The sequence below is a fragment of the Dendropsophus ebraccatus genome, chromosome 12 (assembly GCF_027789765.1).
Source record: "Dendropsophus ebraccatus isolate aDenEbr1 chromosome 12, aDenEbr1.pat, whole genome shotgun sequence".
Lineage (NCBI taxonomy): Eukaryota > Metazoa > Chordata > Amphibia > Anura > Hylidae > Dendropsophus > Dendropsophus ebraccatus.
This window is the reverse complement of record NC_091465.1, coordinates 21,688,266-21,705,757: the sequence shown is the minus strand read 5'-3', so window position 1 is coordinate 21,705,757 and position 17,492 is coordinate 21,688,266. Positions and strand designations below refer to the sequence as shown.

General features: G+C 44.2%; 1 protein-coding gene and 1 long non-coding RNA gene across 2 annotated transcripts in view; one reads left to right on the top strand and one right to left on the bottom strand.

Annotated features, from left to right (window-relative positions):
• Positions 1-17,492, bottom strand: part of LOC138769166 (uncharacterized) — a 24,497-nt gene extending 7,005 nt beyond the window's left edge. The window contains exons 1-2 of the long non-coding RNA XR_011359218.1: positions 17,391-17,492; positions 17,141-17,294 (exon numbers count right to left, since the gene is read on the bottom strand). This is a non-coding gene — a long non-coding RNA (uncharacterized lncRNA). The remainder of the gene's footprint in view (positions 1-17,140; positions 17,295-17,390) is intronic.
• LOC138769164 (indolethylamine N-methyltransferase-like) overlaps positions 11,659-17,492 on the top strand; it is a 43,585-nt gene continuing 37,751 nt past the window's right edge. Inside the window, exon 1 of the mRNA XM_069947431.1 lies at positions 11,659-11,852. The gene's annotated coding sequence lies outside the window, so the exon portion shown is untranslated. The remainder of the gene's footprint in view (positions 11,853-17,492) is intronic.

The following is a 17,492-nucleotide window of genomic DNA, read 5'->3' as shown; positions in this document are numbered from 1 at the left end:
AAACACCTTCCAAATCATAGCAGATCCCCTTCAGGCTGGGGCTTACATCAGGGGACAGGACTGTGTGTGGGGGGGTAATCTCTCCATAGCTGTAACCCCTCTCTCCCCGGACAGAGAGTGCTCCATGTATGTGCCCACATCTGTACTGCTCATTCCTTCATGCTCCCTGCAGTCTCTGTCCACCCTTGTGTTTCCCATCCTCTCCATTACTGTACAGTACAGAATAATAAATATATTTGGGGTGCGGAACCAATTGTCTGCATTTACATGATTTCTTATAGGAAAATTTGCTTTGGTTTAAGAGTGGATTTGGATTACAAGCACGGTCCTGGAACGAATTATGCTCATAATCCAAGGCACCACTGTGTGTATATATATAATATATATATATATATATATATATATATATATATATATATACACAAACACACACAACAATAGCATCACTTGGTCGTGAAAGGAGGGGGGGGGGCCCAAGTTGGCCTCTCGCACCAGGGCCCAGGAGACATTAGCTACGCCCCTGGACCTGTCTTGGGGGCAGCGTACCCCCAGACACGTCACTGGATGATGAGGATGAATGGAGGGAAAAAGGACCCCCCCCCATTCATCCTCACTGGCTGTTTCGGTGTCAGAGGCAAAATGTCAGACTCGGTAGGCAGAAACAGTACGAGACAGTGAGCCCTGAAGCTAGACCCACCCTCTGACCCTACCTACTTGCCACAAATGACCCTAAGCGGTCGCGGACAACCACGGTGCCGGTCCCTATACTGATGTAAGTGAAACACAAAACGCAGACAGAAGAACAAACACAATAGAGCGAAGTCAAACGAGCCAAGTCAGCAATACACAGGCAGCGAAGTACAAAATCAGGAAGATAGCGGATAGTCGGTAACAGGCAGGAGGTCAGGTAACAGAGTAACAACAGCGGGTAGATAGGACAGGGTACGCAGGACAAAGATAAGGGGAGTTGGGACTAGATTACTCTAATAGCCAGCAGGGAAGTGAGCAACTGGCTTCTTTTTAACCAGGATCAGAGCTTAGGTCAAGCAGCTGATTGGATCAGCCCTGATCCCAGCACCAAGTTTAGCTGGACAGACCTAGCAGTGCAGTAACCCCTGCACTGACAAGCAAGGCGGGTGTGGCTGGAAAGTAAGACACAATTCAGACAACCCATACAGTGCAAAAAACAGACAAACTCAGCACTTCCTCGACCACCCGGCACAGACCAAGGAACGCAAAGTCACATTTCTGACACAAAATTGGCGAAAACACCAAAAACACAAACACCCCGGGGGCCATCTTTATACGGGTATTAGTATATGGGGTATGTAAATGTGTAATGTAGTATAGTGTAAAACTTTATTTCATGTAGTGGGGTGTAATGTAGTGTTTTTTACATTTTTTTTGACAGTAAGAAAAAATATACCTACGCCAAGAAAGGAGTTGCTGATAAATGCCGCACTTATGTGCGGCACTTATCAGCATACAGTGGCGGTAGGATATAGGGGGGAAAAACGCCCCTACGCCAAAAAGGAGAAGTTGCTGATCAGCGGCGCACTTACGTGTGATGCTGATCAGCACTCAGTGGCGTTAGGGCGCATAGAAAGAAAAATAAAATTGAAAAAAAAAAAAATCCTATTAACCCAAAGCCACTGATCAGTGTATAATATACACTGATCAGCCGCTAGGGGGCAGTAGAGTGAAGCTGCCGAAGATTGCCGAAGCCCGCCAAAGCCGAATATTTCCGAACATTTCCGAATGACGCGGACTTGACGGAACCCGGAAGTGACTGGAAGCAGAGAAGAGGATGCCGAGAGACCTGATCTTCGCTCCGGACGCAGGGATCAAGTGAGTATAGTGCACCTACACTATACACACCTGTTCTGCACCCCTCAGCTACCTAGCTAAAGGGGGTGGAGAACCCGGGGACACTGTTTTTTAACTATCTGATCGCCGTGATAAGCCGGCCAGTACTGGGTTAATCACCCCCGTGCCGATGAGCAGAGATGGCCTGCTAAACATTATAGCAGGCCATCTTCCCCGATCGCTGTGTGTGTACACACAGCGATCGGGGAAACATGGGGTGTAAATGTACGTCCATTTGCGTTAAATCCCACTCTGGGGGGCATACATTTACGCCCGATGTCGTTAACGGGTTAAAAATTTGGTTTTATGATCAGACCAGCGCTTTCACTTTGATCTTATTTACCTAGAAGATTTAATAGAGAATCCTGCTCATTTGCTTAGGTAGAGTCTAGTGTTTAAAATATATCTTGCACTATACAGCTAAGAGGGTGTATTTTAGTAGAACTCCTCCTTTAAAATTCTCAAATTTTGCTATTACTTTAAAGTGAATTTTTGCCAATCATTTGCCAATAACATTTTTGAGAGATAATTATATTCTAAACATCTTTATAAGATTCAGATGCCTCTCGTCTCGTCACACAGCTTCAAATCCTCTTTTTAATCAAAGAGTTAAATGATATGGTCAACTTTGAAAAACTAATTTTTAAATTTTTGCTTTACATTTATCTCTACAAAAACTTTTTCTCTGTAGTTTTTTATTGGTGAAAAAAAAACCTTATGACTAGGTCAAATTTGATGTGGTAACAAATTAACTCGTCATCTCAGGAGAGAAGAGAAAGGCTGATTTGAAACTCATCAGAGACTTGTTTCTCTGATAGACTTGCTGACATCAGAAGCTGCAGAACACACACTAAACTTTTTCTTCTTAGTAAAAATCCATGGGGAATTTTCGATTTATTTTAAGTCTAATAAGTCCATGCAAGAATATAAAAATGCTTTTCGATGGTCGCCATAGCCTTTAACTTCTTCACTCAAATTTAAGTACATGTATACCTGGTGTTGCTACACTTTAGTGCAGGGGTGGGGAACCTCCGGCCCGCGGGCCGCATCCGGCCCCTGAGACCTCCCGATGCGGCACGCGGCCCGCAGCTCCCCTGTAATGCGCGCTGCTCTGGAGGAGGAAGGAGCCGGCGCACACAGCATCCTCCTGTGTCTATGCCGGCTTCTTCCCCAGCAGAGCAGCGCGTCTTCAGTCTCCTGCGGGCCGTACGCGATGACGTCATTTCATCGCGCGCCGCCTGCAGGAGAAGACCGGCACAGAGGACCTGGGACATAAGAGGACGTGGGAGAGAAGAGGACCTGGACAGCGTGGGAACGGAGGTAAGGTGAGTGGGATGTTTATTTTTTTTATTTGGGGGTTAAATAGGCTACCAGGGACATGACAGATGGGGGTTAACTAGTCCACCAGGGACATGACTGATGGGGGTTAACTAGTCCACCAGGGACATGACTGATGGGGGTTAACTAGTCCACCAGGGACATGCCTGATGGGGGTTAACTAGTCCACCAGGGACATGACTGATGGGGGTTATTTAGGCTACCAGGGACATGACTGATGGGGGTTAACTAGTCCACCAGGGACATGACTGATGGGGGTTATTTAGGCTACCAGGGACATGACTGATGGGGGTTAACTAGTCCACCAGGGACATGACTGATGGGGGTTATTTAGGCTACCAGGGACATGACTGATGGGGGTTAACTAGTCCACCAGGGACATGACTGATGGGGGTTAACTAGTCCACCAGGGACATGACTGATGGGGGTTAACTAGTCCACCAGGGACATGACTGATGGGGGTTATTTAGGCTACCAGGGACATGACTGATGGGGGTTAACTAGGCTACCAGGGACATGACTGATATGGGGTTATTTAGGCTACCAGGGACATGACTGATAGGGGGTTATTTAGGCTACCAGGGACATGACTTGGCTAGACTAGACTACAAGGGGCATCACTGGGGGTTAACTACAATAGCAGGGGCATCACTGGGGATTAACTACAATAGCAGGGGCACTAGGGGAACAATACTTTGCCCTGGGTGCTGCAAACCCACGCTACTAATTGCCGCGCATGGTATGCGGCCCTCAAATGATTTTATTAATGCCCGACCGGCCCTCGACATGGAAAAGGTTCCCCACCCCTGCTTTAGTGCAACCCCACGTACTGTACATGAATGAGTTAAACTATAGCCTCTAAATATAAGACAGTGACACTTTAACTAGTGACAGGTCCCGACAACTAGCTAGAGACCAAGAGACCTATCACCGCTGTGATTGATCTAACATTACAGATGGACCAATTGTAATGTAAACTCATAGGAGGGGCTGGCTTTTGACAGCTCGGAATTTCTCCATTGTGTGTAAGAGGAGATCAGAGTCAGGAACATTTAACAGCCCTGCAGCACAAAGTAAGATAATTTCAAACCTAGTATTCAGACTCGTACCGATCAGGAGAACGAGTCGAGAGAGGACCGCACTAAGCGTGGTCCTCTTTTGGCTCTGTGTCTCGTGATTAGTTGGGATTATAATGGAGCTCTATGGAGCCCGACTGATCATGCATACACAGAGCGAGGACAAAACATTCCGCTGCGTGGTTCTATCCCCACTAGTTCTGGTGATCGGTCACCCAACAATATTGACATCCCATTCCCTAGTTGACTAATGTTGACTATTGTGCTGGGAAAAAAAGTCATAGACAAATGTACGCTTACAGTTGTGCTCAAAACTTTACTCAGAAGCCTTCGGTTCACCTCTTCTTCAAACTCCTTTTTGTGATCATCCCCCCCCCCCCCCCCCCCCCCCCCCATTTTTCAAGGTTGTTTATATATATATATATATATATATATATATATATATATATATCACTTTCTGGCTTTATTTTATGCTCTTTTTTTATGGAAATATCTTCTCTTTCAATCTTTTCTCTATGATCTAAGTCTGTTCTCAAACACTTCATTCTTTATACAGTTCCTTTTTATTTTCACCATTTGTCTGAAAGGTATATTAGTTCTGTTAGAAGCCATTGCGGTCTAATGAAAAGACAAGTTTGTAGGGATTTTTTAAATTTAATTATTCAATTTATAAACACACACACACACCGTTTATTTATACACAGGACATTATCTCATGACTGGCTCATGATACGAGTAACTCATGATGTGATAAGTAAACAATATAAAAACTTTGAGTCCTGGGGTAGAAGAAGTCAGAAGAAGTCTGTGAAACAAAATTAGACAATGGATTCCAGAGCCCATAAACTCTATAATGTCCACGGCTTGGATTCCTCGAGCAGTACCTGTCAATTTTTATTCAGTTCAATGCAGTGCTGTTGCAATGCACTGAAATGACTTTTTGGTTACTGCTAAAACAACCTGCCTTTGCCTTTAATAGACTGTAAGACCATATGAATTATGACAGGTATCGAAGCCTTTAGAAGGACTGCCATAGCAATCTATTGTTTCTCTGCTGACCAGAACCTTGAACTAACCAATGATGTAGTGCTTCACTGTTTGTCAGTTTTGACTGAGGAATCTAGACTGATAGCTACTAATGACAGAACTCATCCTAGGGTCATTAAAGGTGCACTTGAGCCCTCTATTAACTTTAGCCTCAGGATGAGTATGTGAAATTGCATTTTCAAGTTTTTTTTTTCTTGCATTCCCTTTAACCCCTTCAGGACTGGACTGATTTTTGGCTTTCAGGACCAGAGCCCTTTTTTTTTTTTTTTAAATCCAACCTGTCTCACTTTATTTGGTTGTAGCTACGTGATTCTATTACTTTTCTATCTGATTCTGAGATAGTTTTTTTGTGACATATTATACTTTAGGTTAGTGGAACATTTTGGCTGATATGCCAAAAATTTTTTTTTGTGAAAAATGCTATTTTTTCATGAAAAAAAGACAAAATTAGCATTTTTCGCATTTATAATTTTCTGTGGTCACAGCAGAGGTTTAATCATGTAATAATTTTACTGCCAGCGTCATTACACATGTAGCAATACTAAATATGAGTACTTTTTATTTTTATTATTTTTCCAACATGTATTATTGTATTTGGGGCTATGGGGATTATATGTGAATTTTACTTTATTATAACTATTTTTGTGTGTGTGTGCTTTTTTTTTAACAATTTTTTAATAATTTTTTTGTCTCACCATGGGGACTTCACTATGTAATTGCCTGATTACAGGCATATTGCACTGTAGTGCTGATCAGCACTGCAATGCAATATGCCTGTAGTAGGCAAAGCTGATCAGACTCAGCCTTAGGCTGAGCCTGATCAGCTTCCGTAGCTGAGACACCAGGAGGCTTCGGGGAAGCCCCCTGACGTCACAGCAACCATCGGGGCTGTGCAATCTCACCACAAAGCCCCAATGAGGGACAAAGGGAGCATTCTCCCTTCTTGTAGCACCATAGGTGCTGCGATCACACTGATTGAGGGCACGTATAGGGTTAACTGCCGAGATCTGGGCTCAGCTTAGATCTCGGCAGTTGCGGATGAGACGGACGCAACTCCTGAGCCCGTGTCATCCCTGTCATGTACCAACACGTCATACTGCCGGAACGCTGTGCAGAAATGGACATGCCGGTACGTGTTTATGCGGCAAAGGGTTAAATAACAGTAACGGGAAACTAACTGTTAGAGAATCTAATCTGCTTTTATGTTCCCAAAGGGCACATAATTGTAAGGATGCGGATAATATTCTTACCTTGATCCTTAGCTCTGTTTTCAAAAAGTCTTTACTCGATTTGCAAACTAGTTAGTTTGTTAGTCCCACCCCAGTATACCAAACCGCTATTGGAACATAACAGCAGAGTACAGTCCTTTAATTTCCCTTTAATACAAGCTGATAAGTAAACAGTATGTACCGCAAAAATTGTGTAACTGAAAAATATAACAAAATAAGTCTTCCTACATTTGCTTGGTAGAAGTAATGAAAACGCTATGACTCCTGAAAAAGTATGAAATGTACTTTTTTCTTCAGGCTATATTAAGGAGATGTCCTGATTGACCTCAGCACTGGTCCCATGGTCCATCTTCTCTATGCAGCCTGTGAGTTTTTCAAACGCATCATAATGCTGAAGGTCAGTGACAGATGCATCATGGAGCTGAAGAGATGGCTGGACTCACGAACAGGAGCATTTAACTGGGGACATGCTGCAAAGATTCATGTGGGGTTAGATAAAAGCAGGTGAAGTATTTGTCTAAATTTTAGAGGAAGCCTGCTTCCATTTTTTGCTACTGTAAGGGAGACATTAAAACACTGTCTCTCTCTCTCTATATATATGTACTGCTCTAAGCACAATCGATTAGGGCTTCTGCTGGACATGCATAAAGTACTCTTTTCAATGGTCTCCTTTTCGTTTTTTTGTTTTCTGTCCAAAAATGCTTTTGACCATTGATGGACAATGAGATGGCCATTAAGACCATTTTGCAGCCATTGAGACCATTCATCAGTTCAGTGATGCAATCCAAATGTATCATCCACTCAGTGGTGATGCATTTGAGTGTTCCTTCCTCACCCCCAACTCCCCCTTCTGGCAACGTCACAGGGGTGAAGTGGATTACAGCAATGGGCTAAAGCAGGAAAGAAAGAAGAGACCAATAAAAACTGATGGTGCTGAAAATGGGGGTGACAGTATCACTTTAAAGCAGATTTGTCATCCTTTGATCGCCTATCTATCTGGTGGCACTGCTGGTTAGAAAGCAAAAAAAGTTTATACCAACATGTATCAGAAGTAATTTTATTGCTGTGGTACAGCGGGATGACAATATGGTGGGACCTTAAAGCATCCGCGTCCAGTGGGGAGGTGCTGCAGGCTCTGGGCATGGATGCTTTAGGCCCGACCATATAGGCATCACGCTGCGCCGCAGCAATAAAATTACTTTTTCTCCAAAATACCGTCACTGGGAGAAGGGTCAACCCCAAACTTGTGGTACCGGCGGTTTGGGGAGTGGCTAGATGGTGATACACAGTTGCTTTAACCCCTTAACCCTTTCAGGACCAGGCCTGAAATGGCTTTAAGGACCAAGGCAAATTTTATGAATATGACCTGTCACTTTATTCATTAATAACTTGAGAGTGCTTTTACCTATCCGGCTGATTCTGAGATTGTTTTCTCGTGACATATGGTACTTTACATTTCTGATAAATTGGAGTCGATACTTATAACAAGAAAAAACAACAACAAAATAATGTGAAAAAAATGCATTTTTCCAACTTTGAAACTTTTCTGCTTATATAGAAAATGGTTATGCCACATAAATTATATATTAAATAGCATTAGCAATATGTCTACTTTATGATGGCAGCATTTATTAAACTACCTTACATTTTTTTTAGACAATAGAAAGCTTAAAAGATAAGCAGCAATTTTCCAAATTTTCAGCAAATTTCCAAATCAGATATTTTTAGGGACCTGTTCAGGTTATTTGTCAGTGTATTTAAGGGGACTGTATGTTAGAAAGTCCCACAAAGCACCCCATTTCAGAAACTGCACCCCCCATACTCTGCACCCCCCTTTCTGCAGTTAATAGAAATACCCCATATGTGGCCCTATTGTGTTACTTGACGCAACCAAAAGCCTCAGATCTAAAGGAGCACCTAGTGAATTTCAACGCCTCTGTTATATTTGGTAATTTTTGACTGTACCACTTCAGGTTGGCAGAGGCTCTGGGGTGCCAAAACCTTAAAAACACCCCTAAAGGGACACCATTTAGAAAACTTCACCCCAAAAGGAATGTAACAAGGGGTGCGGTGTGCATCTGGACTCCAGAGGTGCTTCACAGATTTTCAGAACAATGTAGCATAAAAAAGGAAAAATTAAATTTTTTACACTAAAACATTGTTCTAGCCTTCATTTTTTATCTTTACATTTGTGTGTGTGTGTGTGTGTGTGTGTGTGTGCGGGGGGGTTCCACTGTTTTGGCAGCACGAGGGCTCTGTAAATGTAACATATCATGCGTCAGCCATTATGGCCAAATCCAGCCTCCAAATTCCAAATGACGCTCTTTCCGTTCGGAGGCTTGCCCTGCGCCCACATGGCGCTTTATGTCCACATGTGGGGTATTTACGGACTCAGGGGAAATTTCTCTACACATTTTGTGTGTTTTTTGCTCTTTCAATCCCTTGTGAAAATGAAAAATTTAAGGCTAAACCAACATTATAGTGTAAAAAATGTAATATTTCATGTTCACGCCACATTGTTCCACATTTGTGCCCGTCACCAGTGGGGTCCATATGCTCACTACACCCATTGTTACATTCCCTGAGGGGTGTAGTTTCCATAATGGGTCACTTGTGGGGGGTTTCAACTGTCTTCGCAACACAGAGGCCTTTTAAATGCAACAAAGCCCTCAAAATCCATTCCAGCCAAATCCAAGGCTTATCCTGCACCCGCATGGCGCTTTATGTCCACATGTGGGGTATTTTCGTACTCAGGGGAAATTGCTCTACACATTTTGTGTTTTTTGAGGCAAGCTATCAAATTGACAGAGCGCCATTTAGAGGCTGGAATGGAGGATGGAGGTCATGTCGCAATTACAAAGCTCCTGTGCTGCCAGGACAGTAGAAACCCCCCACAAGTGGCCCCATTCTGGAAACTGCACCCCATAGGGAATCTAACAAGGGGTGCAGTGAGCATATGGACCCCACTGGTGACGGGCACATATGTAAAACATGTGCCGCGAAAATAAATTTTTTTTCATTCTCACGGCACAAATGTGCCCGTCACCAGGGGGCCATATCCCCGCTGCCCCCCTTGTTAGATTCCTTATGGGGTGTAGTTTCCAGAATGTGGTTACTTGTGGAGGGTTTCTACTGTCCTGTCCTCACAGAGGCTTTGTCATTGCATATTGGCAAGTCTCTAATGGGATTGGCGGCCATACCTATTTAGCTGGGGAAAAGGGACAATTTTAATTTATTTGCGGGTATTAGGCCAATTATTAGTTTATGACAGTAGCCTCATCACAGGGGAAAAAATTCCTTCCTGACAAAATGGCGATCATAATAATCCCTGGATCAAGGTGACCCCTTAAATAGGAATAAGGGGAAGAATTTTGAAAATGTGGAACTCAAATAACGTGTGGTACGCCTTGAAGCGATCCTGTATGCAGAGGCCGGGGTGATTAGGACAGGTGTCACACTGGAAAATTATGTCCTTCCTGATCCCCCCATTATGCCAAACTCTGCACTTCTTCTGGGGTCTCCAGCTTTCCAGTGTGTGGGACGTCACCTGGAAAATTTGCCCTGGCGAGATATGGGGTCTTTCGTATCCAGAAGCCGTGGGTCTGCTCCATGGCTGCTAAATATTAGGGCATTATTACTGTTTCTGATATTTTCGGATCGTGCCACAAGCTACAGTAGCTCAGACAGCGAGGGACTGGAAGAGGGAGTGCTGGTATAAAAGTTATCCCCGTACAGGTGGCAACCTTTATCCAGCTGTGGGAAGATCGGTTTCCAAACGATCTTCCCACTAACTCAGAGGATGGGGGGGGGCATCTGGGGGCTGGATTCGGGTGTCCCTTACTTCATACACTTATAAGGGTACGTGCACACTGCGGAATGGCGAAGGATAACCCTTTGTGCATTCCGCAGCTGGCACCCGCTGGCGGACTGATGGAGGCGCGCGCCTCTGCTCGTGTTACACTCCATTCTATGCACGGGCGGATTTCGCCCTCTGTCCAAAGAATGAACATGTTCATTCTTTGGACGGACAACGGAATCCACACGTGCATAGAATGGAGTCTATGACACAGGCGGAGACACGAGCCTCCGTCAGTCCGCCAGCGGGTGCCAGCTGCGGAATGCACAAAGGGTTATCCTTCGCCATTCCGCAGTGTGCACGTACCCTGAGGCTATGTTCACACTACGCAAGAGACCGGCCGCTCCGTGACCCCGGCTGGGTCACGGAACAGCCGGTCTTTTGCCGGATCATCTCAGCCGGTACTTAAGTACCGTCTGGATGATCCTTCTGGCCGCAGAGCTCTGATGCGGGCGCATCAGCGCAGGCCCGCATCAGGGGTTCCCATAGCCCACAGTGAAGCAAGCGGCCGGAGCCGCTTGCTTCACTGTGTGAACTGACAGGTCTCTCTGCGGCCGGAATTCACTGAATTCCGGCCACATTAAACTGACATGTCAGTTGTTTGCGGCGGCATATGGGATCCCGGCCGGAGCGCACACGATGTGTGTACGCTCTTGCCGGGATCCAATAGAACAACAGGCATTGTTCCACCGCGGTAAAAGTATGGCCGTTGTTGCCATCAGCAACAACAGCCGTACTTTTACGTAGTGTTAAAGCCCCCCTGTGGGGGCGTACATTTACACCCGATGTTGTTAAGGGGTTAAAGAGTATTCCTAAGGACGTTCATTCCCCTATGGCTATATAAAAGGGCCAGCGATCAGCCAACAGACGAAGAAACACTTGGTTGCACATCTTCCTGTCTAAACAGGGGTTGTGCAGCCAATAGTAATGTATTTACAGTAGATGGCTGCACTACAGATACAGCAACCTGGCTGCACATGGCTGCATAATGGACCATGTAAAGGGGTCCTTACTATAGTAATATGGATCCTGTACTGTTAATATCACTTCTCTGGCTCCTTCAGTTTCTCCTCAGCAGACACTTATTTATTGCAGCAAAGAGATTAAGGTTCAACCCTTACATTGCCTGCACAGGTTACTGATTCATAGGAAGGCAGTGTAAGGTTAACCTATCATCAATAATTACAAGTGACTAGAAACTAGAGACTCCAGAGAATAAAGCTGCACATTGCCCTCCTCCCCACTCTCACATACTGGCCCGGACACCATACATCTGTCCTACCAGTGCCCCCCACCCTCACTTAGCTGTAACAGAAGAGACCAGGACTTCATCTGACAGGAACCAAAAGGGCTCTCCCAGGAGCCAGGTGCTATGTGAGGGGCGCACTGAAGTCTATACCTGCTGCCCTGGGCACAGACAATGTCGGCTACAGCTTCTGAGTAAGTTGAAGGAGGGTGCCCCCTTGCTGTCAGCGCCCTGTGCGATAACCCGCCCCGCACGGTGCTAAAAATGGCCCTGGTACAACATTACAGAGGTCACAGATCATGCTTATAAAGGTGTCCCATACAAAGATTGGAGTCCAGAGATGTTCACTGTGACTATGTCCATAAGACTTGCCACAAAGTATGACTCTAAATGCAGCTAAAAACTGCTACTGCTATTGCTACTTTTCTGCTTTTCAACATAAAAAAAATGTGACTCTTGATTAATAATAGGAATGAAGCAGGGAAAAAAGCTGACTCTGACAATGACTCTTATTCTGCTGCTAGACATGGTTTAAGGACTGGCCACCTGATATAATCTGAAAGGTGCTTTGCGGGATTAAATTCACAGAGGAGAGCTGTGGACAGCTTGTACTGACACACAAACTGACAGGACAGGAGTGATTTCACAGCTAAACAGCTTACATACAGTACTACCCTCACACTACCCTTTATTTGTCCCTGATACCTAATCAACCTTCTATAACCGTCTCTAAGGGCCAGTTCATACGGAGTAAAACTGGCGGAGAGAGAAGGTGCGCAGGTGCTCCCATAGACTGCCTGAATGACACTGAGGCTGGCAGGATTCCGCCAGTTTTACTCTGTGTGAACTGGCCCTAACCTTGCCTGCCTTTATCTATCTCTTTCTAGCTGGTGTAAATGTATATGTTCTGTTCACTGTACAAGAGCTGACTTGAACAGGGGCTATGCTTGCCCATTATTAAAGGTAAAAAGGAGGAGAAGATCCACAGCGTCCAAAAAAAGGTTTGTTGTCTTTATTGTGGGGCATATAAAAAGTTACAAAAGATAAAAACGTAGGCCTACATGTTTCGGGGAAGCACACCCCCTTGATCACTCCCCGAAACATGTAGGCCTACGTTTTTATCTTTTGTAACTTTTTATATGCCTCACAATAAAGACAACAAACCTTTTTTTGGACGCTGTGGATCTTCTCCTCCTTTTTACCATTATTACCGGGTACGGCCCGCTACCATTCCACTTGCTCCTGCCTGAATGTCCACCATCACACAACAAACCACCTATGGTGAGCTGAGTTTTTTCTTTGTCCATTATTAAAGGACCAGACATCAACACTGGGGTGCACGGTCTTGCACACCAAGAATCCCAATAAGTCGCCAACATTTTTCTACACATCTGTGCAGTGATGGGACAGCCGATGGGACTTTTTTTTTTCTCGGACAGGGATGGGACTTTTTTTTTTTTTTACTTTTTGTTATTGCGGCTAAACGGGGTTCTTCTATTTTTTGAACCTTATTGTAAAGATATGAACTGATTTCCCCTTAATAAGCTTGATAAGTTTGAACACTGAAGTTGCTTTCATGTGTCTTAGTTAATACTCACAGACAGCTGTCACATTGCATTTTTGATTAGGCAGCACCCAGGTATATCTGAGGAGACTAATTTAAGGTCTCACCCTAACAGGGGTGACGTCACACATGTTGATATTCACAGAAAACCAGGATACAAGGGATTATAGGAGTAATAATCCCTTGTATCCTGGTCTATTCTGTGAAAAAAAGTACAATTTTGCATCGCCGTTGTTATTTTTACCAGATTCGTAACAAACCTTCTCAAAGTTCGGTTCGGTGCCAAACTGAATTTTTTGCCAAGTTCGTAACGAATCTGGTTCGTAATGGTTCGGTTCACTCATCCCTAATTTGGACCTTGATATTTGTTGAGTGGAGCGCGCTGGGGCCAGTTGCAACCAGCAGCCGGCACCTCACCGTTAATGACACACTGGTGGAATTATTGCTTCAATTGCTGAGAGACATTAGGTGACTAGAAATTGCTCTCATTGGCAAAGAGTGAGGCACTTGACTAGATGACCTTAAAAAAGAAAATGTTTACCCCTTGCACTAACAAAAACCCTTCCGTGTACCGTATGCTGTTTAGTAGACATGAGCAAATCATTTGGAAATTCATTTCGCCAAGTTTGCATACAAACAAATTTTTATTAAAACAGGCAAACTATAGAAGCTACAATAGTGGGACTATTACAGAGTAGCGATTTTTTTTTCAACAGCTGTCGCTGTGACAGTGTCTTAAAATGTCAGCCTGTCAATCATTCAATTTTCACCATGGATAATAGTGGACATTGGTGGATCAACTGTGTAATATCAATTTTCTCACAGGACTGCAGTGGACATTGGTAAATGAGTACCAAGTGAGGTATTAAGATGGATACTGTGTTCACTGTGACTTTCTATAATGCACACCCAGCACCCAGTTACTTGGTATAATGAACAGTCACCAAATTACTTGGTATACTGGACAATGGCTTCACTGCTCCCACAGAAAACCACCCACAATCCACCCTCCCTCTTCTCTCTATTCTTTGTCTCTATCTCCCTGCTGTAACTGGAGCCTCATGGTTATATACATAGGTGCAGGAGCAGACTACCTTTTGCTTAAAGTGACTGTACCACCAGGCCCAGGCTGAAGCGCTGGAGACGGGCCGACCCACCCTTAGTGGGAGGAAACCCTAGCCCCTCTTTGATAGGGTTCCATCGATTCTAATGGAGTCACATCATGGTGGGGCTGGGGTTTCTTCCCACTAAGGGTGGGTCGGCCCGCTTCCAGTGCTTCATCATGGGCCTGGTGGTACAGTCACTTTAACCCTTTATTTACTGCAGTGTGTAAGTGACCCAGTGTTTTTTTACATGCTGCAAAACAAACAAAGGGTTAATACAGAAGACAATTAGTTCACTCCTTCTCTACTTCTGCACTGATAACCCCTGACCTCTGCAGGAGCTCAGAGGTTATCAGAGAGCTAATTGTCTTGAGCTTATATTAACCCTTTTTTGTGTTGCAGCATGTAAGAGGACACTGGGTCACTTACACACTGCAGTACATAAGGGGTTAAGCAAAATGACACAGGAGGCTCTTATCTTCCATAGGCCCCCTCCCTCCACGGCCCCATAGCAACCGCCTTTCCTGCCTCTATGGTAGCTTCGCCACTGATGGGGAATTCGCAAACAGCTACAAACCAAATTTACCTGATTTGCTGCAAAACGGAATTTGTCAGATTTGCTTCACTTATCTCTACTGTTAAGCATCGTGACTGGTAAATCAGTAATATAGAGTGCAAAATAGTATAGAGTGCAAAGTCAAGTCTCCATATCTTCTGTGACATAAACTTTTCTGCGATTAATATTTTGCTGGCAAGGGTCAGCATAAAGCCAGGCTGTTGCTGGTTGGTTTAAATTTGGCTGGTTATGGAAAAAGGGGGGACCTCACTTTTTTCAGGGAAAAAAATATATATATATTTGGTCTTCACCAGCCTATTAATGTCAGCTTGTTACCACTTCAGATTCAGACCTCTAATTTTGATGGTCCATGCCTGCCGGTACCTGGCTCTTTCCAGTTCCTCTGTTGCAGTGGTTACTTGGGTAATAAGTAAGGGATAGTATTAGCTGTTTTATAAGTTAATGCTAAGCACTAGCTTGCTAGTGTATGCATGGAATTAATTTGAAAATATGTGAAAGAAACATCCTACAGACGCTGACCTGGAACATGCTGAACAAGTTATTATCTATTGTGTTCAACAAGTGTATTGTAAGGATATCGACAGCACCTCCAAAAATGTCAGTTTGTCTAGGAGCAGGGCACTCTACAAACTCAACCCAATGTTTAATCACCACAAATTACTGAGCGTGGGTGGTCGGATAGAGAAATCGGACCTGTGTAGCAAAGAACAAAACCCTATCATCATACCAGGTGGACAATATGTTGCCACATTGCTGATCCAACAGCATCATGAGCAAGTACAGCACCAAGGCAGACAGTTCACTGAATATGCCATCAGGTCAGCCAATTTATAGACATAAAGAGAAGTATCGCCTCTGTACTCCATAAATATGTTAAGAGTCACTAGTTAAGGGGAAGTCAGCAACAGCAGCAAATGGCAAACCTGCTAGCGGACTGTCTAAGTACTGATCCAACTTTTATGTCGGAGTAGATGTCTTTGGTCCATGGTCAGTTGGTATTCAAGCTGCAAACAGCTAACGATGGGCAATGCTGTTTACCTGTCTTAGCATTCGAGCAGTACGCATTGAAGTGATTCCATCCATTCCTCTTACTTCATTAATGCCCTTCTAAAATTTTTCTTCATTCATGGACCTGTCAAACAGCTGAGGTTCAAATGTGGCACTAACTCTGTGGGAGCCTGCAAAGATCTAGAACTAGACAACTTCTTGTCTAACAACAGGTGTATGTGGGTGTTTAACCCTCCACATTCATCCTATATGGAAATGCATGATTTGAAATGCATGCAGAATACTCGACTCTATGCTAATGCGCTATAAGTCTTCTGTGCCTATTTATGAGACATTGGTCACTTTGGACATTGGTCCTTGCTTGAATATCTGCTATCATTAACGCAAGGTCTTTAATTCCTGTATCCTCAGAACCTGATTGTCTATTCATCGTTACCCCAGCAAGACTTCTTACCTAGGGATGTGTCCTTTTTTATCCAGTATGTCCAATGTGTTAGCCAGGGGCGTAACTACCACTATAGCAGCCATAGCAGCCATAGCGCCGCATCAGGGGGCCCCATGGGCTGCTCCTGCAATACACTGGGCCCCCTGAGCCGTCATCATTTGCAGCACCGGGTAGCCCTGCTGATCTCCTGGGGGGGGACCCAATCAAAAGTTTGCTATGGGGCCCAGCCATTTCTAGTTACGCCCCTGGTGTTAGCCTTACCTTTGCGCATAATCTAGACTATTGATCAACATTCTCGCTCTGCTTCCCAAAAATGATGCTCAGGGAAAATAATATGTCTGCAAAGAAATAGTAATTTATTCTCACATCTTGCGCTAATTAGCCCTTGGCTCCCTAAAAATCTCACTTGAGAAATGAGTGGGACATTGTTAGGTCATATGTAAACATTGGGGCACATTTGTCGCCATTTAACCTGTCCGTGCTTTGTAGCTAAATCGAACTCCAGTTAGGTCTTACATCATCGACTTATTAAACAATTTTTAGTATCCAGTTAGGGCACGCTGCATTTATAAAGAATATTGAGTGTACAGCAGGGGAAGCATTATTGTTAGTAACTTTATTATTATCCAGTTCCAGAAATATATAGGTCCCCCTGCAGGAAGCTTGATGTATATAATCTCTGTCTACGTAACACATGTCTATATGTCTGCACACATAATAGACTGAACTAATACTGACATCATCTGATCCTAGCATGGACAGATGCAATTAAGACACACACTTACTGACGCTGTCTGCTGGCATTCAAAATGAAACGCAGCATTGGGGCAAAACGCAAAGAGCCGAGTTCTTCTTGTGAGGCCCCACGCCTCATCAGCTGCCGTCACTCCCTGATGAATCTGTCCCTCACACTGGACCACTTGGTCTCCACATGTTTGGCTGAAAGCAAAAAACGTACAGACATTAGTAATATATGAGCGTCAGGTGACCATAACAGTAGAGTTTCTTGTTTGACATAGTGGGTAAATAACTTACCAATGATCAACTTCTGTAATCTACTATGCTTGTCCCAACCTAGGCGCAGGGCCGTCCCATAGCAGTGGCCGAGCATGGACCTTAATAAAAAGATAAATAAAT